This window comes from Dermochelys coriacea, chromosome 3, assembly GCF_009764565.3.
Source record: "Dermochelys coriacea isolate rDerCor1 chromosome 3, rDerCor1.pri.v4, whole genome shotgun sequence".
Lineage (NCBI taxonomy): Eukaryota > Metazoa > Chordata > Testudines > Dermochelyidae > Dermochelys > Dermochelys coriacea.
In genome coordinates this window covers 87,027,806-87,052,378 of record NC_050070.1, presented here as the reverse complement: position 1 = coordinate 87,052,378, position 24,573 = coordinate 87,027,806, and the positions used below count along the sequence as shown (strand labels likewise).

At 42.1% G+C, this 24,573-nt stretch overlaps 1 protein-coding gene across 4 annotated transcripts in view; it reads left to right on the top strand.

The window, feature by feature from the left end:
* Positions 1-15,365: 15,365 nt before the first annotated feature.
* The window catches only part of FYN (FYN proto-oncogene, Src family tyrosine kinase), a 191,236-nt gene continuing 182,028 nt past the window's right edge, over positions 15,366-24,573 (top strand). Inside the window, exon 1 of one of the 4 annotated variants that reach the window (XM_038394537.2) lies at positions 15,366-15,666. The gene's annotated coding sequence lies outside the window, so the exon portion shown is untranslated. Of the gene's footprint in view, positions 15,667-15,999; positions 16,065-24,573 lie in introns of those variants that run through there. The other 3 variants (XM_038394540.2, XM_038394539.2, XM_043510848.1) reach the window with 3 other exon arrangements.

Genomic DNA, 24,573 nt, shown 5'->3' with positions numbered 1-24,573 from the left:
ATCATAGAATATCAGGGTTGAAAGGGACCTCAGGAGATCATCTCGAGATGGGGATCTTTTTAGTTGAATGTAAAAACAAAGAGCAGTCTGTTAAACTGTTAAAAACTAAAACACTAGAGAACGTTAAAATAAGTTGCCATCTACCAAAGTAGTTGACTGAACAAAGGGGGTAATATATGGCCTGCCATTAGAACTGACCATGATGAGATAACAAAAAGAACAGAAGATAAAGTGTTAGTAAGGCTTGGACCTCGTCTCCACTATAGAGTTAGGTCAATGTAAGGTAGCTTACATCAACCTAATAATGCCAATATCTACACTACAATGTTAATTTGCCTGCTATGCTGACTTAATTACTCTACCTCCGCGAGAGGCGTAGCGCTTAAGTCAATGTAATTAGGTCAATGTAGGGGCAGTGTAGACACTGTGTTGCTTACATGAGCTTAACTGGCCTCCAGGAGGTGTCCCCAATGCACACCATGACCACTCTGCTCACTGTTTTAAACTCCACTGCCCTGCAGTCAGGTACACAGGTGAACATCTCTCCCCTTTTAAATCCCCAGGAAGTTTTGAACTTGCTCTTCCTGTTTGTTCAGTGTGGAGAGCTCACACAGCAGCTGCCCAGTTGAGCATGCCAGCGCCACGCAGTGAACTCACTCCCACCTGGAGTACATGGGAGGTGGCGGAACTCCGGAGTCTGTGGGGAGAGTAGGCTGTGCAGGCACAGCTCTGCTTCAGCTCTAGGAATTTGGATATCTACTGCCAGAGTGCTCAGGGCACGAAGGAGAAGGGCTTGTAAAAATCAAAGAGCTACGGCAGAAGGCAAGGGAGGCAAATAGTCACCCTGATGCCATTTCTACAGGCAGGGGGTTGGGGTCAGGGTGGTGGTATGTGGGTGCGGAGTTGGTGGGGGGAGCATTCAGGGTGGAAACTGTGGGGGAAGGTGAAGGCTGGGGCCAAGTTGGTGGTATATGAGGGATCTGTTGGGGTAACAATCAGGATGGGGGTCAGGATATTTAGCCTCAGGCTGTAGGAAAAGAGGGCATGCTTTTAAGAAAGAATGAAAAGAAAAAGAAATAAAACTTTCCCTTGGCAAGTGAAAACAGATACCGCTGGCATTCACTTTTGTATATAGATGTAAACTGCACAAGGTTAAATTACTGATGGAGAGCAGGAAATTAGCACAATTTTTCTATGCCTACTCTAGATTATTCATGAAATAAAATAGATTTACTTCTCTTGAGAAAGGTTTTTGTGTTAAAACAAAACCCAGTTTTCAAGACATCTTTACTTTAGTAAACATGTTACGTTAAACAACTTGCAATATTATGTGGCTCTGTACAGCATTATTAAAAGTGAGTCAGTGTCATGTGGACAGATAATGTATTTCCATTACATTACACATATTCAGAATTGGAATGAGCTTTTGTAATCTGGACAATATGACTTGGATCTCTATCGCCACAGTGATCACAGAGGCACAGAGGTATCCTTTGGACTCTCACCTCTGTCAAAGGAAGCATGGGGCTGGGGGGGGGGGGGGGAATTAGAAGTCTCAAAAGCAATCAGATTTCAGAAAAAAACTGGATCAGTGCCTCCACTTTCAAAAATCTCTGTCTTTCCACTGCACCTCAAGTTATTTTTGCTCTGATATGCTGTTTTGAATGTATTGCCTCAATTCTGCATTGGAGTAGTACTATATTACTACATGTATTTCCAACAGAATTTATAAGAGCTAGTAGCTGCAGAGAAATCATAAGCAAAGGGATCAGATCCTTTCCTCTTTGCATAGGTGCACAAGTCCGGATATAAAGAGAAATCACTGTGGGGAGGTACTGGGAGAGAATTACAAGGGAGTTCTCTATAAACTTCATACTACAGTGTGCTGCATGTGAGTTACAACACTCTACAACAAATCAATAGATAAAGATGTAAATAATCTCCATGTGAAACAAATTTAAATGTTTGAGGTTTGTTTTAATTCTGGCTGAAATCTTCTCCAATCATCAAAGCTGTTAGAAAAGAAACAGCATTCCAGAACCTCTCCCTACACCCTTCCTCCCCTGCGCACCCCTCCCCCCCATACACATTTCATGTATCTTCCAGGGTCACAGCAGTACCCAAGACACTTCACCCTGTGGGAGATTAAACACAATGGCAATCTCACAGGCACCCAATTGTGAGAGCCCTATTCGTGTATGTGCTTGTGAATTCCCTCTTCCCTCCCCTTTAAAGATACTTTCCTTTTCATGTATGAAGTTTACCTCAGCATTATATAGGTATGTTTGCATGGTTATGGAATAAAAACCTACTTGTGGAAACTGAAATTATCTTTATTATTCGCCATCTCATGGTGATTGTTGCTAACACCACAGACAATAGCAATAGGTGCATGTGCATTCTTATAGTCAGGCACACACACAGAGCAATCATTACAAGGTTCATAGCACAGTGCAAACAAACAATGCCAGGCTCATCACATTACACCAACACACATTACTGTGGCTCATTGTTAAAATGCTCCTTCAAGGCCTCCCTTGGCCAAATAGCCCCTCATTGAACTCCTCTTATAGACTTATGTAATGCACAGCACACTACTGAAGAGCAGTGCAGGATCCATGCTTTCTGACAGACATGTTTGGCTCGTAGGTTACCAGGGCAGTTGAAAAGCAGCTCAAAACCAGTAGGATGCCCATGAAATGATGGGATTGAAAAACCTGCATCTGAGGGCTCTGAGTTATTACAGAAAATTCTTTCCCAGGTATCCAGCTGGTGTGTCTTGCCCACATGCTCAGGGTCTAACTGATCACCATATTTGGAGTCAAGAAGGAATTTTTCCCTAGGTCAGATTGGCAGAGACCTTGAGGGGATGCAGCATGGGGTAAGGGTCCCCTTGCAGGTTTAAACAAGTGTAAATGTTGGATTTTCTGTAACTTGAAGTCTTTAAATCAAGATCTGAGGACTTCAGTAACTCAGCCAGAGGTTATGGGTCTATTACAGGACTGGATGGGTGAGGTTCTGTGGCCTGCTATGTGCCGGGGGTCAGACTTAGATGATCATGATGGTCCCTTAAAGACAATGAGTCCATGAGATAAGGTGCAGAGTGGTTTTAGAAGAAGAAGATGCATCATTGATCACATTGTTAAATTAAAAACTGAAAAACAAAAAAGTTTGAGGAAAGATAGCTCTCTTTCTAGATATTGAAATGGCATATAGCATGCTATGGAGAGAGGGCTTGTTGTACCAAGTAGGTGCACTAGGGACAAGGGGAAGAATGTATGGGTGGATTACAGATTTTTTGAGTAAAAGGACCAGGCAGATCAGAGTTTGGAAAGTTATATTTACTATCTATAATATTAAAAATGGTACACACCAAGGATGTGTTATAAGCCCGACCTTATTTAATCTTATGATAAATGATCTCCCAAACAAGTAGGTGTCATTGTATTCACACACGGTAGTACTCTGTGGGGTAGGAACAGAAACACTGAGGTGGCAGAAAAGAGAATCATTGAAACGTTACGAGAGACCTCTGATTGGGGAAACACGTGGGGGTTTCAAGTTCTCCATTGTCAAAACCAAAGGACTGATCTCTACAAAAAAGAAAATTAAAAATGAAAGGAAACTGTATCTGTATGGAGAAAAAACAGATATAGTTAAAAGGTTGTAATATTTTATACTAAATTACTTTGTAAACATCATATAAACTATGTTAAAGATAAATGTACAGAAAGGATTAACCTGCTTAAAAGTCTTGCTGGGACTAATTGGGGGCAGATAAGAAAACGTTTCTGATGGTAAAAAGAGCCTTAATCAGACTGGCTATTGACTATGGTTGCCAAGCTTTTGGATCAGCATCAAAATCAGAACTTACAAAATTAGATTTTATGCAAACCCAGGAACTACGAATTGCATACGATGTATTTATTACACCACCTCTACACATGCGACAGATAGCTTCTAGTTAAATGTCAGTTACACTATGAATGAAATTACTGGACCTAACTTTCTGGGCCAAAGTTAATGGGAATTGTAATGATGAAAGTACCATACAAATATATATGAAGATTTTTGGGAGTTTGATATGCAAATTATAGCACATGGTGTTAGATCTCCACATACCCTACATGATGTGGATGCAGAAGTGAATATGGATGCAGAAGTGAAAGTCAAGGAAAAGCTAAATGACATCAAAACTTTTAGTCATAGGAAAATAGGTTATGGATGAGAAGTCACATGTCTAAATGTGGATTTAGATTTATTTTATAAAATTAAGGGTAAAAAAAAGACTGTAGGTATTAAAATGAAGTGTACCTTAAAGGCCACATTTGCAGCTGCAAAAGAAACAATACACAGAGGTACTATTGAGAGTTACTCCTGGGGGAATTCTTCACCAAAAAATTAAAAATTCTGCACCAAAAAATTACGGCTGTCAAGTGATTAAAAATTAATCATAATTAATAGCATTGTTAAAAAATAATAGAATACCATTTATTTAAATATGCTGATGATAGGTTCTGCTCGATAACAATCCAAAGCACTGCAGACCAACGCATGTTCTCTTTCATCATCTGAGTCAGATGCCACCAGCAGAAGGTTGATTTTCTTTTTTGATAGTTCAGGTTCTGTAGTTTTCGCATCAGAGTTTTGCTCTTCTAAAACTTCTGAAAGCATGCTCCACACCTCATCCCTCTCAGATTCTGGAAGGCACTTCTGATTCTTAAACCTTGGGTCGAGTGCTGTAGCTATCTTTAGAAATCTCATATTGGTACCTTCTTTGCATTTTGTCAAATATGTGTGAAAGTGTTCTTAAAACGAACATGTGCTGGGTCATCATCCAAGACTGCTATAATATGAAATACATGGCAGAATGTGGGTGTAAAAGAGCAGGAGACATACTATTCTCCCCCAAGGAGTTCACTCAAAATTTAATTAATGCATTTTTTAACAAGCATCATCAGCATGGAAGCATGTCCTCTGGAATGGTGGTGACGCATGAAGGGGCATATGAATGTTTAGCATATCTGGCATGTAAATACCTTACAATACCGGCTACAAAAGTGCCATGCAAACACTTGTTCTCACTTTCAGGTGACATTGTAAACAAGAAGTGGGCAGCATTATCTCCTGCAAATATAAACCAACTTGTTTGTCTGAGCGACTGGCTGAACAAGAAGTAGGACTGAGTAGACCTGTAGGCTCTAAAGTTTTACATTGTTTTATTTTTGAATGCAGTTATTTTTTGTATATAATTCTACATTTGTAAGTTCAACTTTCATTATAAAAACAACAAGGAGTTTGGTGGCACCTTAAAGACTAACAGATTTATTTGGGCATAAGCTTACGTGGGTAAAAAACCCATTTCTTCAGATGCATGGAGTGAAAATTACAGATGCAGACACTGTTATACTGACACATGAAGAGAAGGGAGTTACCTCACAAGTGGAGAACCAGGGCTGACAGGGCCAATACAATCAGAGTGAATGTAGTTCACTCCCAATAATTGATGAGGAGGTGTCAATTCCAGGAGAGGAAAAGTTGCTTCTGTAATGAGCCAGCCACTCCCAGTTCCTATTCAAGCTCAAATTGATGGTGTTAAATTTGCAAATGAATTTTAGTTCTGCAGTTTCTCTTTGAAATCTGTTTCTGAAGTTTTTTTGTTCAAGTATGGCTACTTTTAATCTGTTATAGAATGTCCAGGAAGACTGAAGTGTTCTCCTACTGGCTTTTGTGTGTTACCATTCCTGATGTCCAATTTGTGTCCATTTATTCTTTTACATAGAGACTGTCCAGTTTGGCCAATGTACATGGCAGGGGGCATTGCTGGCACATAATGGCATATATCACATGATAAAGAGATTGCATTACATTACTTATATGAGGTGAATTGAAAAATATTATTATTATTTCTTTTGTTTTTTACAGCACAAATACTTGTAATAAAAAATAAGTATGAAGTGAGCACTGTACACTTTGTATTCTGTGTTTTAATTGAAATCAACATATTTGAAAATGTTTATTTGGGCATAAAACATCCAAAATATTTAATACATTTCAATTGGTATTTAACAGTGCAATTAAAACTGTGATTAATCGTGATTAATTTTTTTGAGTTAATCATGTGAGTTAACTGCGATTAATTGACAGCCCTACAAAAAATTAAAAATTCTGTGCACAACATTTTAAAATTCTGCATATTTTACTTGTCAAAATAACGCAATATAATCACGCCTGTTTCAATTATTTTCGTAATTTATTTAAACTACAATACAATGGATGGAGAACGGGAGTGGGGAGCATTGGAGGAAATCCCCAAGCTCCCTCTGTCTAATAGTAATTTAGCTAGAATTGACCCTTTACTTCTAGTTATTAGTCAACAAATATATGCAGCCATACGTTCAGTGTTATATCATACAGAACCGAAGAGCAAGTGAGGGCTGGGGATTCAAACTCACAATTTATATTGGCTACTGACCATCTCCAGAAAGGTCAGTAGCAAACAATTCATGAAGCACATTTTGATAGGAAATTTTTTCAGTCCAAAAATTTAGACCAGTTCTAATCACTAAAGCACCATAAGTATTTATAAGGCCACAATGCCCTTTACAATAAGGCTCCTTTACACCACTCTGGCAATGTAAAGGAATTTTTACACCTATTTTATAAATTTTAAAATTTTTACACCTATTTTATATTCCTGGGGGAATTCACTAAGAACAGTGGGAACAATTCACTAAGCAGGCAGGCTGCTACATTCTGCTCTGCCTGAGGGGACAGAGCTTGCTCTGTGTCTATCTCCTCAGAAACACCCCAAAGCCCTGCCCCTCCACGCCGAAGATGCCGCAATAGTGAGCGAGAGGGACAGAGTGTCTCTTTCTCTCATGACTGCCCAGCCCCTCCTTCACCCCAACCTGGTGGTGATTTAAGTCTCTATCGGCTGCTCTAGGTTCCCAGACTGTACTGCTGGGAAGGGGTGTATGAGAAGGGAAGCACTTGTGGCTTCCCTTTGCTTCCACATCAGAAGTATATTTCTGCGGGAAAGCAAAAAATCTGAGGGGGCCATGAATTCTGCACATGTGCAGTGATGCAGAATTCCATCAGCAGTAGAGAGTATATTCACTCCCCTTAATCCACAAAAGTTACAAGCGCCACTTTCTCACTTCTGCTTGAGATTCAGAGAGCAGAGAGGCATTCCCAGGCATGGTGTGTATGGCCCAGGGTGGAGAGGGCGAGCTGGCACAGTAAGGAAGGGGGAGCTAATGGGCATGAGTATATGTGGATAGGGCAATTGAACTGAATACTGACACCATTTTCCACAGACAGTAGTGACTTTAGCTGATACCTCACTCCTGAGGGTAACAGAGGCTGAAAGGGAACAGCTCCTGCACACATGAAGCTGCTAGCCTGTGTGCTGCAATGATGCCTGCTGAAGTAATTGCTGAGTGGTGTGGGAAAGTGTCCTACTGTGGTGGAAGAAATAAGGCAGCCCTCCCCAGAAATCTCTGGCAGAGGATTGCAGACTACCTCCAGGAAATTTCCTTGAGATCTCTACGGAGGATTCTTGGGATAACCTTGTGTACATAAACAGTTCTGCAGGGTCCCCTCTGCCTACCTATTGAGAAGCAGATAGCAACTCAACCTCTATTAGTTCATAGAATCATAGAATATCAGGGTTGGAACCGACCTCAGGACCATCTAGTCCAATCCCCTGCTCAAAGCAGGACCAATCCCCAACTAAATCATCCCAGACAGGGCTTTGTCAAGCCTGATCTTAAAAACTTCTAAGGAAGGAGATTCCACCACCTCCCTAGGTAACCATTCCAGCGTTTCACCGTTCTCCTAGTGAAAAAGTTTTTCCTAATATCCAACCTAAACCTCCCCCACTGCAACTTGAGACCATTGTTCCTTGTTCTGTCATCTGCTACCACTGAGAACAGTCTAGATCCATCCTCTTTGGAACCCCCTTTCAGGTCGTTGAAAGCAGCTATCAAATCCCTCCTCATTCCTCTCTTCCGCAGCCTAAACAATCCCAGTTCCTTCAGCCTCTCCTCATAAGTCATGTGTTCCAGTCTCCTAATCATTTTTGTTGCCCTCCGCTGGACGTTTTCCAATTTTTCCACATCCTTCTTATAGTGTGGGGCCCAAAATTGGACACAGTACTCCAGATGAGGCCTCATCAATGTCGAATAGAGGGGAATGATCACGTCCCTCAATCTGCTGGCAATGCCCCTACTTATACATCCCAAAATGCCATTGGCCTTCTTGGCAACAAGGGCACACTGTTGACTCATATCCAGCTTCTCGTCCACTGGAACCCCTACGTCCTTTTCTGCAGAACTGCTGCCTAGCAATTTGGTCCCTAGTCTGTAGCAGTGCATGGGATTCTTCCATCCTAAGTGCAGGACACTGCACTTGTCCTTGTTGAACCTCATCAGATTTCTTTTGGCCCAGTCCTCTAATTTGTCTAGGTCCTTCTGTATCCTATCCCTATCCTCCAGCGTATCTACCTCTCCTCCCAGTTTAGTGTCATCTGCAAACTTGCTGAGGGTGCAATCCACACCATCCTCCAGATCATTAATGAAGATATTGAACAAAACCAGCCCAAGGACCAACCCTTGGGGCACTCCACTTGATACCGACTGCCAACTAGACATGGAGCCATTCATCACTACCCATTGAGCCTGACAATCTAGCCAGCTTTCTATCCACCTTATAGTCCATTCATCCAGCCCATACTTCTTTAACTTGCTGGCAAGCATACTGTCGGAGACCGTGTCAAAAGCTTTGCTAAAGTCAAGGAACAATACGTCCACTGTTTTCCCCTCATCCACAGAGCCAGTTATCTCGTCATAGAAGGCAATTAGATTAGTCAGGCATAACTTGCCCTTGGTGAATCCATGCTGACTGTTCCTGATCACTTTCCTCTCCTCTAAGTGCCATTAGCCTTTTTCCAGTCGTCCGGGACTTCCCCCGATAGCCATGAGTTTTCAAAGATAATGGCCAATAGCTCTGCAATCACATCCGCCAACTCCTTTAGCATTCTCGGATGCACCGCATCTGGCCCCATGGACTTGTGCTAGTCCAGCTTTTCTAAATAATCCCGAACCTCTTCTTTCTCCACAGAGGGCTGGTCACCACCTCTCCATGCTGTGCTGCCCAGTGCAGTAGTTTGGGAGCTGACCTTGTTCGTGAAGAGTTATTTCACCACCTCTTGTACCATGATTAAAAAAGAGTAAATGAACAGATGTGTCCCTGCAATACCAAAGCAGACTGCATACTTACCAGTGGTTCCTTCCCTTGCATCAGGCTGGCACATGCTGGACTGTAAGGACTGGCTCAACTGCTCAGGAGTCAAAAAACGGTCCTGGCCACAGCACCACTGTATCTTCCAGTCACCCCATTCTCTCTTCTTCAACCCAACACCTTTTCCTCAGGATTCACAGTAGTGGCCTGGGACACCAACTCCACCAAAGTATCCATGAGGCCATTGAGGGTGGAGGTGGGGTCGCTGCCAACGATGGCATGGAGCTCCTTGTAAAAGTGGCTTGTCTGCAGCTTCACATCAGGGTAACTGTTTGCCTCCCTGGCCTTCTGGTACACCTACTGCAGCTCCTTTATTTTCACTTGGCCCTGTGGCGTATCCCTCTTGTAGCCCTTCTCCACCATGCCCCAAGTGATCTGCTCATAGACGTTGATGTTTCTATGGCTAGATTGGAGCTGTGCCTGCACAGCCTCTTCTCCCCTCAGACCCAGGACATCGACTATTTCCTGTGTACTCTAGGCAGGAGCGCATCTGCAGCATAGAGCCAGCATGGTCATCTGGACAGTTGCTATGTGAGCTCTCCATGTCAACCAAATAGGAAATGGAAGTTCAGAAATTCATGGGCCTTTCAAACAGGAAGGGCATGTTCCTGTATACCTGACCCCTGGGCAGCAGAGTTCAAAACGGGGATCCAGAGCGGTCATGGTGGGGCATTGTGGGACATCTCTTGGAGGCCACTAAAGGCAACATAGGTAGCATAGTGTCTACACTGATACTGTGTCTCCCTAACTATGTTGACCTAAGCACTACACCTCTTGCAGAGCTGAGGTATTAAGATGGCGTAATGAGTGAATTACATCAGTGGGAGCAACATTTTAGTGTAGATGCTTACAGTTAAGTTGACATGAGTCCCCTGTGTTGACATAACTCTGTAGCGTATACCAGGCCTGAGTATTTAGGAATTATAGCTGGTGGTAGCTAGACTAATCAGTCAAGTCTGCTTTGCCATTATGAAAATGAAAAGAAACTCCGGCTAACATGGTGAGATGTTTCAGACAAATACTGCCATCCTGTTACAATATTACAGACAAGTTCCGTTTCTTCCCCTACACTGAAATTATTTTATATATACTGCCATACGTGAGTCCACAGCTGATAAAATATACAAAACTAAAACCAGAATGGATAGAAGCCCTTGTCTCACAGTGTAAAGGCAGAAATAGCTACAAGAAAGATAAAGGACACAAGATGTGATGCTGGTAAACCAAGTACCAGATGTAGCCACAGCCATAGGTGTTAGCTAAGAACTGACAAACTCACACCTGGAAGCCAAACATACACATCTTGGAAATGCTACATGCAAGGAAGCTCATCTCATGGACTGGAAGGCCAAATGTAAAAATAAAACAGGGTCACAAGAAAACTTTTTATCTCTTTGCTGTTTGAACTCTCACAGCTACCCCCAGAGGTTACTCCAGAGTCCATCCTAAAAGACATTTTGAATTGACAGATTACCATATCTCTGTCATTTTTGGGAATCATGGATGACAACTCATTTGTGTGTACACGTTTGTTTGCTTTAGCCTGAAAATAACTCTCATTTCTTTTTCCTAGTTAGTAAACCTTTAGATAGTTTATCACAGGATTGATTACAGGCATTGTCTTTGGTGTAAGATCTAGGGTACCAATTGATCTAGGATAAGTGATTGGTCTCTTGGGGACTGGAAGCAACCTGAATATGTTGTTGTTTTTGGTTCAAGTGACCCTGTAGGGAGAAATGAGAGCTGCTGTGCAAATTATGTAGCTGTACTTTTTGAAATAAATAAAAGGTGGAGGACTCCTCTCAGCTCTCCTCAATGACTCCTAAAGGTAGATGTCTTGATGTCATCTCACAATAGTGGTGGAGGCCAGCGGCTAACAGCAATAGAGTGTGTATATTAGGCCAGCTACCTGCTTCTGACAGCTAGACCATTTCAAGAAGCAACTCTCCACCAAATCTTCCCTCTCCAGTAGTGGTACTTCAGCCGGGAGGCAACTCACTGGGATAGTGCTTGTTTCTATAGCCCTAGGATAGTCTGGAGTTGCCATAAAGAATTACCACAGTAACTCCTCAGGATGCAAGAATGAGGCAGTTGGCTGGCCTTCAACTTTGGAACTACCCTCCCCCTCATGCCTTTTGTCTGTACTAGCCCAAATCATTTAACTTTCAGGGGCACATAGCCAAGCAAATCTACTTACCCAGGCTTGTGGCTGATGTGGTATCGTTTGGGTCTGCTTTCGTTGACTGGTTGGTTGGTTTCTGGTTTAGGATGAAGAGAAAGTGGTTTTGTTTTATTTTCTTTATGCAGTCGTATTTTTAATTCAAAGCATAAGCACCTAAAGCCTGGGATAGGCATTCTTCTTTTTTTAAAATATAAATTAAAATAAAAAATGGTATGTGTCTTGCTCCACTCCACACCATGCAGGGAAGAGGGCATTTGACCTATTGATTAATTGCTGTAGCATCCAAGATCTATTAACATTTGGAGAGTTAAGATTGTGCATGGCCCTGCCTGAGTGTGCAAGGGAGGCGGTTTAGGAGACAGGACACAAGAAGGCTTCACCTTGAACGACTTTGCAGGGGCCAGGCATAAACCCTGTCATTGCATTGCCTGAGATCAAGCTTCACTGGAAACCCCAAAGCTAGCAGGGCCATAGTTCTACTCTTCTTCCACATTGCTTTAGCACAGCAAAGCTAGACTGCTACTGGAAAGAAAAGTACCCATTGCAACTTTTCAAAGCAGGGGCATGCATAGGAATAAAAATTTGGCTACTTTTGGAGGGGCATTTTCTGTGCTCTCTGTGACCAGAAAAGCTGGCTCTCTCCCACCCCCACCGCAACAGTTAGAGGAGCTCACTCTCTCCTGGCAGCAGGAGGAGCTGGTTCTCCCTGCTGCAGCCCCATGACCAGTGGAGCAGGCTCTCTTCCCCTCCCACCCCACCCCGCCGTGGCCAGTGGATCTCACTTTCCCTGGCAGCCAGAGGACCTGGATCTCCCCCCACAGTCCCAGGGCCAGAGGAGCTGTCATCTCCCGCCCCGGACCAGGGCCAGATGAGTTCTGTGCCCCCCTAACCCATACTTGAACCCCCCTGCACACGCCCTTGAAGCACTGTGCCTGCCTCAGGTACAATGGATGAAATCTTGGCCTCCTGGAAGTCACTGGGAATTTTGCCATTGACTTCAACACAACCAGGATTTCACCCAATATTTCTGAGACTGCATCTCCACACTTCTCCCACCACTAACACTGATTTAGAGCCATAATGTAGCCCTTAGAGTTTAAGATTAAGATTGCATCTATTGTTTACCTGTTTTTCATTGTATTTGTTTCTCTTCTATATTAGTTCAACTTCCTTGTTAATGTTTATAAACTCGGTAAAAGTAAATCTATTTTATGTTTATGACTGTTGTTTGCAACTAAGGCTGTATCTACACAAAAATGGGTTTGCTGGAATAACTCTACTACCAAACTTTCTTAGCAGAAATGGAGTTTATACAGACAAAGAGGTTTTTTACGAGTATAGTTTTCACCAGTTCCCTGAGCAACAGAAGCTCTACTGGCAAAAGGACGTTTTTGCCAGTATAACTGCATCTATGCTAGGGTATTTGCCAGCCTATCTATATAGACTGGGTTGTGGGGGTTTTTTTCATATGCATTATTATGCTCTTAGGTCATAGCTATACTCTTAAAACTTTTAAGTATAGACCAGGCCTAAAGATAGAAAAGTCATATTAAGTACTGGTTTAACTGAGACCGGGAAGGAATTTGAACTGTCACTTAAAATCCTGAGAATTTTTGTTTGTTTGTTCATGCTTCTGTATTCAAATTATAACTTCAGCAACAACGTTGTAGGCCCCATATAAAGTTGTGCAAATAACTGATTTTTCAGTTCACTGGCAGTTCTGAAAAAAAATCAGTTTGAGTCCACATGAATTTGTTAAATGTTTTGGTTGATTCGAATCTGTATTTTTTGGCAAAAAACAGTTTTGTTCAAATTTTTTTCCCAGCTGTGGCCCAACATAGCCCCCGCTTTGTGCCATGAACTCCTATTGGTTTCAACAGGAGCTTCACATACAAAGTCACTATATGTGCACACCAAGGTCCTGAATTAAAATGAACAGACAAAAACAATCTCTACAGAAATCCAGGAAGCTGAAGTGTTCTTGTTGTAATCACACTGCTGTGGGAAGCCTGATAGGAAATAAACCCCCAGTTGAACATATTAAGACTATAATTCCATCAAGAAATTCTTTTGACATCATAAATCAACAAGATCAAATGTTTCACTGGGTTAAATATCAGAAACCCGCGAGGAAACATTTAGAGGGTGCAGTCTTATTAAATGTAATACAAATTTTAAATAAATCATTCCTGCAGCTCTTGTCTCTTATTTTCTTCCCCCCACCCACTTCTGTATTTCACCCCTCACACAGAGAATCTTAATGGTGACCTCAGCAATGTTAAGGGAGAATAACCTCTCAAATATAATGAATGCATGACAGTCAGATGTACTCATCTGTTGAAACAAGAGCATCTGAGGTTACTGTTAAGGTTTTGCTTTATAATGCAAGTTTGAAGTTGGAATACATATTGCTTTTCAATAGGTGTTGGAGGTGGAAGTGAAAACCTTACGGAATGTTGGAGTGTTGGTGACAGCGTAGTAGGCAATGTGGAAGTGGCAAGGAACACAGGAGACTTTTCCCTTCATTTGTTATTTCCATGTTTGGTGAAGCGTGTCCTTATTCAACCAAAACAAAATGTGTTTATTTACACTACTGTACTTCCTGGAAGCCCCAGTCAAGAGCAGGGTGGGGAAGGGGGCCCTGTGCTACGTGCTGTATAGACATAAAAGTAGACACAAACTCTGTCTGGAAGAGTTCATAACCTAGTAATATCCATCTCTGTAAAGTGCTTTCTGATTCTTGGATGAAAGGCATTATGTAAGTGCTAAATATTTACCATTAATAATAATTCAAATAAATGAAAATGGTTATAACCACAGTACTGGTGAGAACTGTACATTTTACTGATAGTCTTTTCTTAGATATTGCCAGCCCCAAGCCTACAAATGTCCTAAATTGTTTGTTCGTTTGAATAGAGCGTTATTTTTCTTTTCATTCTTGTTTCGGAGCTTTAGGATACATTTATTTCATATTTTCCTCTACCACCATGGGGCAAGAGGCTTGTTTTAAAAAAATAAATGGGAACTGACAGTCTCATATAATCACTGGACACCAGGCGCTCGTGCTTTACACCGAATATTTCAAGCGAGCAGTAAAATATCAAGAGCCAGCAACACTGTGACCTCACATTGCAAAATATTAGAAGTCTGGATGGGCCCTAACCAAACCCCTACAATATGCCATGGTCCAGAATCCGGCTTTGATTTGAAGAGGGTCATTAAAGCCGCCAGGGGCCTATCCAAGCACCCAGTTCCGCGCTTCTGCATTTTTCCTGGAGAGAAGAGGGTGGTTTAAAACCTCCAACCCAGGGCTGCTGGCACAATTTTTGCAGTGGGGGTGCGGATGAGGGAGACCATACATTCGGCGTTTATTATGACGACTTCAAGCCCGGGGCTGCGGCAGCGCCGCTACTTCCAGCCCCACTGCTCCAACCGTCTCTGAACTTGGCTACCTGCCCCCAACCATCACTAGTCAGAATGGAGAACGCCCGGGGGCCCCCCAGCCGCCTGGGCGTCCGTGCGCAACGGGAAGGGAGCATCGCTGGGGCGAGGGAGCGCAGCGGGGAGAGCCTCATGCTACAGCTCTGCCAAGGCACCGGCCCCACCTAGACACCCACCCCGCTGCAAGCCGGGGGCGCCCAACCTCATACGCCGCACCCCAGCCCCTCCCCCGCCGCCGCCGCCTGCCAATAACCGCGGCAGCCCCCCAGTGCTGTGCCTCGCCATAGGCCGGCTGGGGCTGCCAGTCTCGGGCCGCCCCCGCGGTGGGGGGACCCGGCTCCAGCGGAGCAGCGCGAGTTGGCCGGGGGCGCGGCTGCGGTTGCGCCATCTGTCAGGCAGGCGGGCAGGCGGGAGGGAGCGAGCGAGCGAACGCGCGCGCGCGCGCGAGCCGGAGCCGGGCTCCGCCGCTGTCGCTCAGGCGGGGAGGACGCGGCGAGTCAGGAGCGACGCCCCCGCGCGCCCGTCTCCCTCCCCCCGGCTGCAGCCCGCGCGCCGCTGCCTCGGCTCCCGGGGTCTTCGCTGCCTGGGCGCGGAGCTCGCCCCGCTCCTTGCTGCGCCCGTGTGGTCCCTGGGAGAGCCGGCGTTGGCGGGCGGGGAGGAGTCACCTGGGGCGGGCCCCCGGCCGCCAGGGGGATGCTGTGAGCGTGGCTTCGCCGCGCCAGCCCCGCGCTGAGCTTCAGGTAAGGGAGCGAAGCCCCCGGGAGCGGGGAGGAGGGGATGCTGCTGCGCCGCCGCCGCCGGCCGCTGCGCTGTTGTTTCCTTTGTGTGGGTGTCGGTGGGTGTGCGGGAGGCTTTCTCGGGAGAGGTCGGGGCAGCGCTGCTGCAGGTGCCCTCCACCCCGAGCCCCCTGGCCTGGGCGTGCCGCTGGAGCCCCGCCAAGGGGAGCGGTGCCAGGCGGGGAGGGGGAGAGGCCGCGGCATCCGTTGTATGTATCTTTCCTTAAACGCTTGGGTTTTGGCTCCCCCGCCCGTAGTAGTTGACCCCCAAGAAAAGCCGAAGCTTTATTGTTGCTGGCGATCATGGGGCCCCGGGGGGTGGATTGTTGTGACCCTGCTGATGGTGAGGATGATGGGCGATGGTAAGCGAGTTCTGGCAGAATATAACAGGCTTGCCGGGGGGAGCCCGTGGTGCTGTGCGCCTTGATCAATTCACGCTTCTGTTCCATTTTCTTGTGGCTCTGAAGCTCTCTAGAGGAGCTAAATACGAACTATGATGTAATCACTTAATAATTGATGCTCGTGTGTAGCCGGGCCTCTGACCCATGCTGCCTTTCTCCTGCTTTGGACCATTTGCATGGTTTTGGTTTTGTCCCATTGCTGTCCCCACCCCCATTTTAACTCTTGAACTGCAGGCTGAGGCTTTATTAGTTACTGAGCTAGAAAGAGGTAAGTGAGATTCATCACAGGGGGTTTACTTTGCTGCAATTTAAGGGAGAGAAAAAGGGGGAGGGAGGAATAATAAATAAAACGACCCTCTGTCCCTTTTACATTTTATAGGATTTGTGTGTGTGACAAAGGGCCTTTTAGTGAAGCAAGACACAAAATGCCCAAGGGTGGTAGGATTTGAAAGGAGGTTTGTTTCTTGTTTCTTTTCTCTGTTCCCTGCCCTGAGGATCCTCTCTTCCCAGATGAAGCCGCTGATCTGCTCTCAATTCCTTTCCAGCCACATTTAGATTAGTGAAAGATACCAAATGCCACACCATAGGTGCCAACATTTTGCTGCATCTGCAAAGCTACAGTATATATGTAGTCAAAGTTTCTTTAATAATGTTAAATCTGGTTTCTACTGCCTCAATAACTTTCCTTGCCACTACCCCATGTGGATTTCTTTAATTCTAAAATGAGAACATAATAGCCTCATCCATTCGGTAGTGATGGGGGAGAGAGAGAGAGTTGGGGCTGATGTTTAAGGAGAAGATTTTCATCAAGTGCAAGGGAACACAGTGCAGTTTTTCATTAGTCGTGTTGATACATTCTATTTCTTAGAATGATTAATAACAGAGCGGATTTGCAAAAAAGTACAGAGTACTGAAAATGCTTTTAGAGACCTTGTCACTTTCCTGCCTGTATGCAGTCTACTTACCTCCCACATCCTTCCTCTAACCACCCAAACGGCTGTCATACTTTCCAGTTTTCTAAATATCTTTTAACTGGTACACCCTTGCCAATGCTCTGAACAATTGCAGGTGAAGCTCTTTTGCTTATATGTTTGTAGAGGAAGTGGGTTTGTTAGGGTTTTGTCTAGCTCCCATAGATAAAGAACAGTAAATTAAAGGGACACTGTCAACTTGTAATAAAGACCATTTCAATAATGAACTGAAAGTAGTTTCCAACACTACACTCACGTACTGAGTTTTGTGGTTTTACAATCACATTTTCCAATTTTTTTAAAATAGGTTTTCATCTGCTGTGACACACTTACACATAGAAAACTGTATATAAAGTTCTGTTAAATGAACAAAGCAAACTAAGTTAGGGGAAAATATATGAGGAAAATTTTTTATAACCGTTTTAGTTGTTTTTGTAACAATAGTGATTTTTTTAAAGTTAACCAAAAGTGGTGTCCTTGTTCCCCCCCACCTTTCTCCCGCCAGTTGAAATCATCCAAGCCATCAGTGCAGAAGAAATTGGAATAATAGAGAATTCACTCAAACCTTTAATGCTTAATGCACATTCTAAGGAAAAAATAGTTGAACCTAATGGTTGTCCATTATATATGATATTTACATCGGAATAATTTTTAAAACAAAGTGTCTTGCTGATGTTCCTCTTGAAAAAAACGAAATCACTTTTAATACATTTTGTTAAGTTAGTAACCAGTTTTTTTCATTAAAAGTCATGTGGCTTAGTAGCTGCCTTTTCAGTTATAAAGTAGAATAAGCTTTTTTCATTCCTGTTGTTCTGTAAACTCATGTGAGAGGCTCACTGGAATATTCAGATTGTTCTTGTGGATTTTTTCTGTGAGTCTATTAGTATTAAGCACTAACAATAAAATAACTTAGAAAGTATCAATTTGTGAACTCATTTCAATACCATGTTTGTGCAATAGTAATGATTTCCTTCATCGGGGTGTCTTCTGTGAGGTAATTAACTTTTACATTATTATGCACTCTCAGCTCTGGACACATAACTGAAGTCATGCTATATTATCTTTTGATAAAAGTGTAATGGCATGGGGATATTACTTAATTATAAACTTTAATATAACTTAACAGGAAATAGTTTTCAGAGTGGTTGAGTACAGTCCTTATTGGGCAATAAAGGACACCTGCATGTAGAGATGAAACAAAATATTAGGCAGAGCTGTCAGTGAAGATATTATGGAAAAAATAACCTTTATTGTAGTTTAACTTCACTGTTAACACTGATATTAGATTTTTAAAAAATCAGTTAATATAAAAATTCAGAGTAAAATACAAAGAAAGTTGTAAAATCAATTGTCTTAATATAGTTGTAATTGTTAAACAATTACATTGCACAAAGCATCTAAGTAACGTTTTCCAAATGTGCACCAGTGGAGCATAGTATAAAAAGGACCTTTGGGGCCAGTGGCTCTGTGGGCTTGATTAGAATGAACACACAGGCATGATATGATTTTCACTGGATTTATGGTCTAATAAAAATTCAGTTAGACAAGTTAAAACTACATGGTCCCTCCATGATGATTTAATGTTGTGTATACATCACGAATGTCATATTTTCAGTTGTTAGGAAGGATTAGTTCTGCATAAATTATGACATGTTCAAAGCATTGTACATATGAGCTTATCACAGTTCTGCGTTTGTCATTGTGTACTCTTATTACTATGATCTTTCTTCAAGAATAAGAGAACTAATAATGCCCCCCTCTCTGCCCTCCAAGAATTCACTGTAGTGGTTGAGTCACTGCTAGAAAAATAGGACTTGACCCTGCCAGCCCTTGCCTCAGTAGTCTCATTGGTCTGGCAATTAAGGACTAGTTTGGTGAATAAGGGCTTGCAGCTTTTGGATCTATATGTGTCAAGTCAGCAATTTTAGTTTTTCAGAGATGCTGAGTGCTTGTAGTGCCTGCTGACTTCAGTTAGCATTGCAAGTTCTCATCACTTATGAAAAAGGCTGTTATTTTACTTTACATTTGTAAGCAACTGTCCAAAAAAGCATCTATCCTAGAATGTACAGTCAAGATCTTCAGAGCTCTGTAGGCTTCTAACTCCTGTTGGTTTCAAGTGGAGTTAGGCATATAAATACCTCTTGAGGATATGGGCTTAGGTGCCATTGACACTTACCGCATCAAATGGAAAACCAGATTCTTATACACTTGTGTATGTGCTTAATTTTACTCATGCAAGCAGCCTCATTGAAGTTAGTGGGAATACTTCTCTCTTCAGGAATACAGGTTTCAGAGTAGCAGCCGTGTTCGTCTGAATTCGCAAAAAGAAAAGGAGTACTTGCGGCACCTTAGAGACTAACAAATTTTTTTATCGGATGAAGTGAGCTGTAGCTCACAAAAGCTTATGCTCAAATAAATTTTAGTCTCTAAGGTGCCACAAGTACTCCTTTTCTTCAGGAACACGTGTCTCTTCAGGAGTGGGGCCCTAACCACAAAACTAATAACTTTGACCATCAGTAACTAATTAGGCCTTGCAGCAAAGGAAAAATACCCCATCTCCTAACTAGCGCTGGCTGAAAGATGACAGTTCGTTTTGCAAAGGATTTTGCAATTTAGCTTCATTTCAAATCAGAACACCACTCTCAAAATTCTCCACAAAGGAAAATCGCTAAGCGTTTTTTGTGTCAGGGCAGTTCAGACCTTTTGTTTCAACTTGGACTCTTATTTTATACAGTGTAATTTGACTTTGTTTCAAGTTGCGTTAAGCTTCAAAACAAAAATTAAAATGTTTTATTCCGAAATAAGATGTTTCTCCATTGTCAGAATGTTTTGATTTTTTTGTTCCAAAATGAAACTTCTGCAAAATTGAAACTAATCTTGTGAAGAGTTTCAATTTAAATGAAACTCCATTTTCCATTGGAAAATGGGTCTGAATTTTTTCCTCACCAGCTTTACCCGCTGATTTCCATGCCTTAGTCAACATTCCTGCTGTGTGTCCCCAGCCCCCAAAAATGCACCTTACAAAAATAACTTGTTTGGGCGACCTCAGAACAAGAGAGGAAGTGAGTTTCAGAACTGAGAGGCCAGGAACCTATATCACTTGATATTGGGGGAACTCTAGCTTAAACACCCTGCTTATCACAACTGTGGAAGCATAGCATAGGTAGCAAGACCACTAAAACACTGGCACAGAGTTGGACCAAGATCTTTATTTACCATAAAACCTTTTTTAAACTGAAAGGATTACATTAACTCCAGCAGAGCCTTATATCTGAAAACATTCTTTGACTACACAAACAACTTTGCTGAGTTTTTATGGGTAAGCAAATGAATTACACAAAAATATCTTTAATCAAAGAAAAGGAGGACCTGTGGCACCTTAGAGACTAACAAATTTATTTGAACATAAGCTTTTGTGAGCTACAGTTCACTTCATCGGATGCATTCAGTCCGATGAAGTGAGCTGTAGCTCACGAAAGCTTATGCTCAAATAAATTTGTTAGTCTCTAAGGTGCCACAAGTCCTCCTTTTCTTTTTGTGAATACAGACTAACACGACTGCTACTCTGAAACCTCAAAAAGAAAAGGAGTACTTGTGGCACCTTAGAGTACTCCTTTTCTTTTTGCGAATACAGACTAACACGGCTGCTACTCTGAAACTCTGAAACCTGTCATTTAATCAAAGAGCAGCTCCAAGTTTAGTAAATACCGTGCTTCGTGCTGAGACCCAATGCAATAAAATAAACTATGTACTGCAGTTGTGAAGGCAAGCAAATAGAAGGGAGGAGGAAAAATCCCCAAAAGTAGCAGAAAGGGAGGAGCAGAGCCAACATAATATGCTCCCTCTTCTCTTGCGCCCACATAAATCCATGTCAATGCCATGCTGTAGACATGCAATAGTTGTAAGGAGCTGGAAAGAGTGGGAAGTTGCTCCTCTGTGGCATGCTAATCTCTGAAACAGGTGGATGTCCAGTGAGCTGTGCTGCCGGGGAGAGTGCTTTACATCATCTAATTGCACTTTACAGGTTTTTTTAGGATAGCATTGGAAAGAACTTTGTAGGACAGCATAAAGGAAACTCTGTAGCATAGCTCTAAAAGATAGGTGCTAGTTAAAACCTAGAGCCCTCATTGTGAAAACAAAGTTGTTAATCTTGAATCACAGGGTTTATGCTTCAGATGACTCATGAAGTGTCAGTTCTAAAGCCTTAAGAAGCCCTTTTAAAAATATTTCGTTAAATGACTGTCACTTGTAATGAAGTGACTGAAAATTGTTCTGAAGCTGAACTGACAGTAACAGCATGATGTGCAAAGAAGTAGAAGAGAGACTAAAAAAAAGGTGAGAGACACATCAGAGGCCAGGGAGATACCTGGATAAAGAGGTGAAGAGAGCTCAAGGAGCTTAAAAGTAGCAACAGAGAAAAGGAAGGCCCATGCAGAGGTGATGTCTGAAGAATGTAGATGCATCACAGAAAGACCCTTTAATTAATTTAAAAAAAAAATCCAGTTTCATGGCAGAGACTCTTCCTAAGACCTTATTAGAGAGATTCAGGCATCCATTTTTGTATAGATACATAATGTAATAGAGTTTTTTGTTAAAGCTTCCATTTCTGTGCAAACTCAAATTAGCAACATTTAAGCATCTGTTAGCTTGCTTACTATTTAGAAGAGTAGTTTTCAACCATTTTTCATTTGCGGACCCTTAAAACATTCTGAATGGAGGTGTGGATCTCCTTTGGAAATTCAACCTGTGGTCTGCAGACCACTACCATAGAAGTTTTAGACTGAAAACTGACTGAATAGAATTCAACTATAAACGTTGCATATGCTCGGCATGGCATTTGACGCAGCATGAGAAAGAAGCCCACAGTTTAGCACCCTTTGGTAACAGCAACACTTACAGGTCAAAACACAGATGTGGAGCTATTCACATACTTTTGATCAGTCGGGAAAACAGAATGCCTTTTCTGGAATCTGAAACTTTATTTTCCTCGTCACTTTTCACAGTCCCATTAGACATAGTCTGCAGACCCCCCTGGCCCCATGGATCTGATGACCACAGGTTGAAAACAACTGATTTAGAATATAAAGACAAATGGGCCTTTCACTGCATCTCTTCTACTTTAGAATGATGGATACATCAAAGAATGTAACTTTTGTTGTTCAAGCATAGGTTTTTGGGCCACATTCAATGAAGTTGAGTCCAATTATGCCAGCAGTGAACTTGTCCCTTAACTGTCAGGAATACAAACTAAGATGTCAAATCCAATTTATGTCTTACGTGCCATTTTAGAAAAAGAAAATTTCTCAAATATTTCCGTGTGACATTTACAGGGTATATTGGGGTGATAAGTCTTGTCCCAAACAAGTTCCCATAAATTGCAGAATTCACTTAGAGCTATACCACTTGTGCTATTCCAAATTCAGGGCTACAAACCTTTATATTTTATGAGCATGCATTTGCAATTCAGGCTGCTGTTTTCCAAATAATCACCCAGTTTATATATGCTTTGATTTTTTTTTCCCATTTATGAGATATGAATAAATTTTGTCTGACCTTCAGCAACAGGGTAGCTTGAAGAATCAAATTGCAACATACAACATTTTAGTTCCCCATATCTACCTTTTCTGATGTTGGTTGATGAAGATGTAGGATCCACAGGCAGGCAGTCTTCCTTTAAGTTTGTCTCTATGGAATTCCAGATAGAGCCTGCTGTGGGTGGACTAGCTTAGCACGAAAGAGAGTACTCTGCAAATTCTCTAGCCCGAAGTGAATGTAGTGGTTGGACTATTGGAGTGAATAAAATATCATTAGTCTGTTTTTAATCACTATCTTAGTAAAGGTTTCAGAGTAGCAGCCGCGTTAGTCTGTATTCTCAAAAAGAAAAGTACTTGTGGCACCTTAGAGACTAACATTTATTTGAGCATAAGCTTTCGTGAGCTACAGCTCACTTCATCAGATGCATTCGGTGGAAAATACAGTGGGGCGATTTATATACACAGAGAACATGAAACAATGGGTGTTATCATACACACTGTAAGGAGAGTGATCACTTAAGATGAGCTATTACCAGTGGGGGGGGAGGGGAGATGAGTAGATGTGCATCAGCTAGTAAATTATGTGACCTGTTAAGCCCTCCTTTTAATTAAGTGGTCCATTATTTGTACAAAAATAACTTAGTTTTTTTAATATTTACTCTTTGAAAGATCTCCAAGATACGATCAGTTTGTGAAAAGATGAAGTATGCCACCTTATGTTTTTGCACTGTTCATAGCACATCTTGGCATTTTATAAAAATCATACTGTCAAAATAGCAAAAAATTGGGGTTAATGGTAAATTTGATACTGTTGTGAGGAGTACAGTATAAATGCCTCAAGACTTTTTTTTTTTAAAACCCAAGGAGAGTCATAGCAGCTTCCGCTATTCTACAGCACTTTTAATTTTTCTCTAGTAAAAATATTATATATGATCACTGTTCAAAATGTGTTGAATATTTGACATGGTTGCTTTCTTACTCATTTTTTTGTTGCATGGGTTTGTCAGGTCTTCATTTGTCAAGGTAGTTCCTGCTTTGGAAACATTGTTTCACAAGTAGATTAAGTTCTCAGTATCAGCCTTCACTATCAGCCAACGTCCTATAACTCATAGGATGGCGTTAAGCATGGAGTAAAGTTGTCAGTATTTTACATGTTCAGTTTTGATTCACATTAATTCTCCCTAGACTTTGCTTTATACTAATTAAGTCCCCATAAGTTGTCCTCAGCTGGTCACTATTTTACAACTTAGCATAAGACAAGAAGGTGAGATATGACATTTTGTCATGGTGCTGACACCATTGCTACTGTAACTCGTTCACTTTGTCTGTGGTGATTACAGCAGGAATGATGGAGCTATTAACTCCATTATTGTTCAGAGTGAGAAAGTTTGTAACTATGGCTAGGTTTTTCTTTATACATATCTCACTAAGAAGCAATGGGTTTGATATAACCACATCTGCATGGGTAAGTGTAAGACTAGGAATAAAGGCCTCTACTTTTCCAGTAGGGGAGTTGTACTCTTCTGCAAATAATGTCCCTTTAAAAAAAAAAAAATTGGTGAGGTTAACTTTAGCTGGTTTTTAGCCCATCTTGTGGATGGGCCCTCTTGGAGTCTCTCACTATCTAATCTGTTAACATGCTAAAACAGATTCTCTGTCTTATATTTTTACTTTTGCTGTGGATGGGGATATATTGCTATCTGCTAATTAGAATGAGAGAGGGGGTGTTTAGGAGACATGGCTGCTGCTTTTCCTCATTCAGCTATTGTCTCGCCTAGTCACCTTAAATTCTTTGCCTCCATTTTTTCTACTTTACAAAGAAGGGTAAATTACCTTATTTTACAAGTACTTTAAGATCCTTGGTCTGAAGGTACTATTTGTGTCCATCAGTTTTACTACATTCTAGCATTAGTGATTGTAGTGAAGCGATGACTCACCGGCGTGACGCCTCCTGCTGGTCATTTG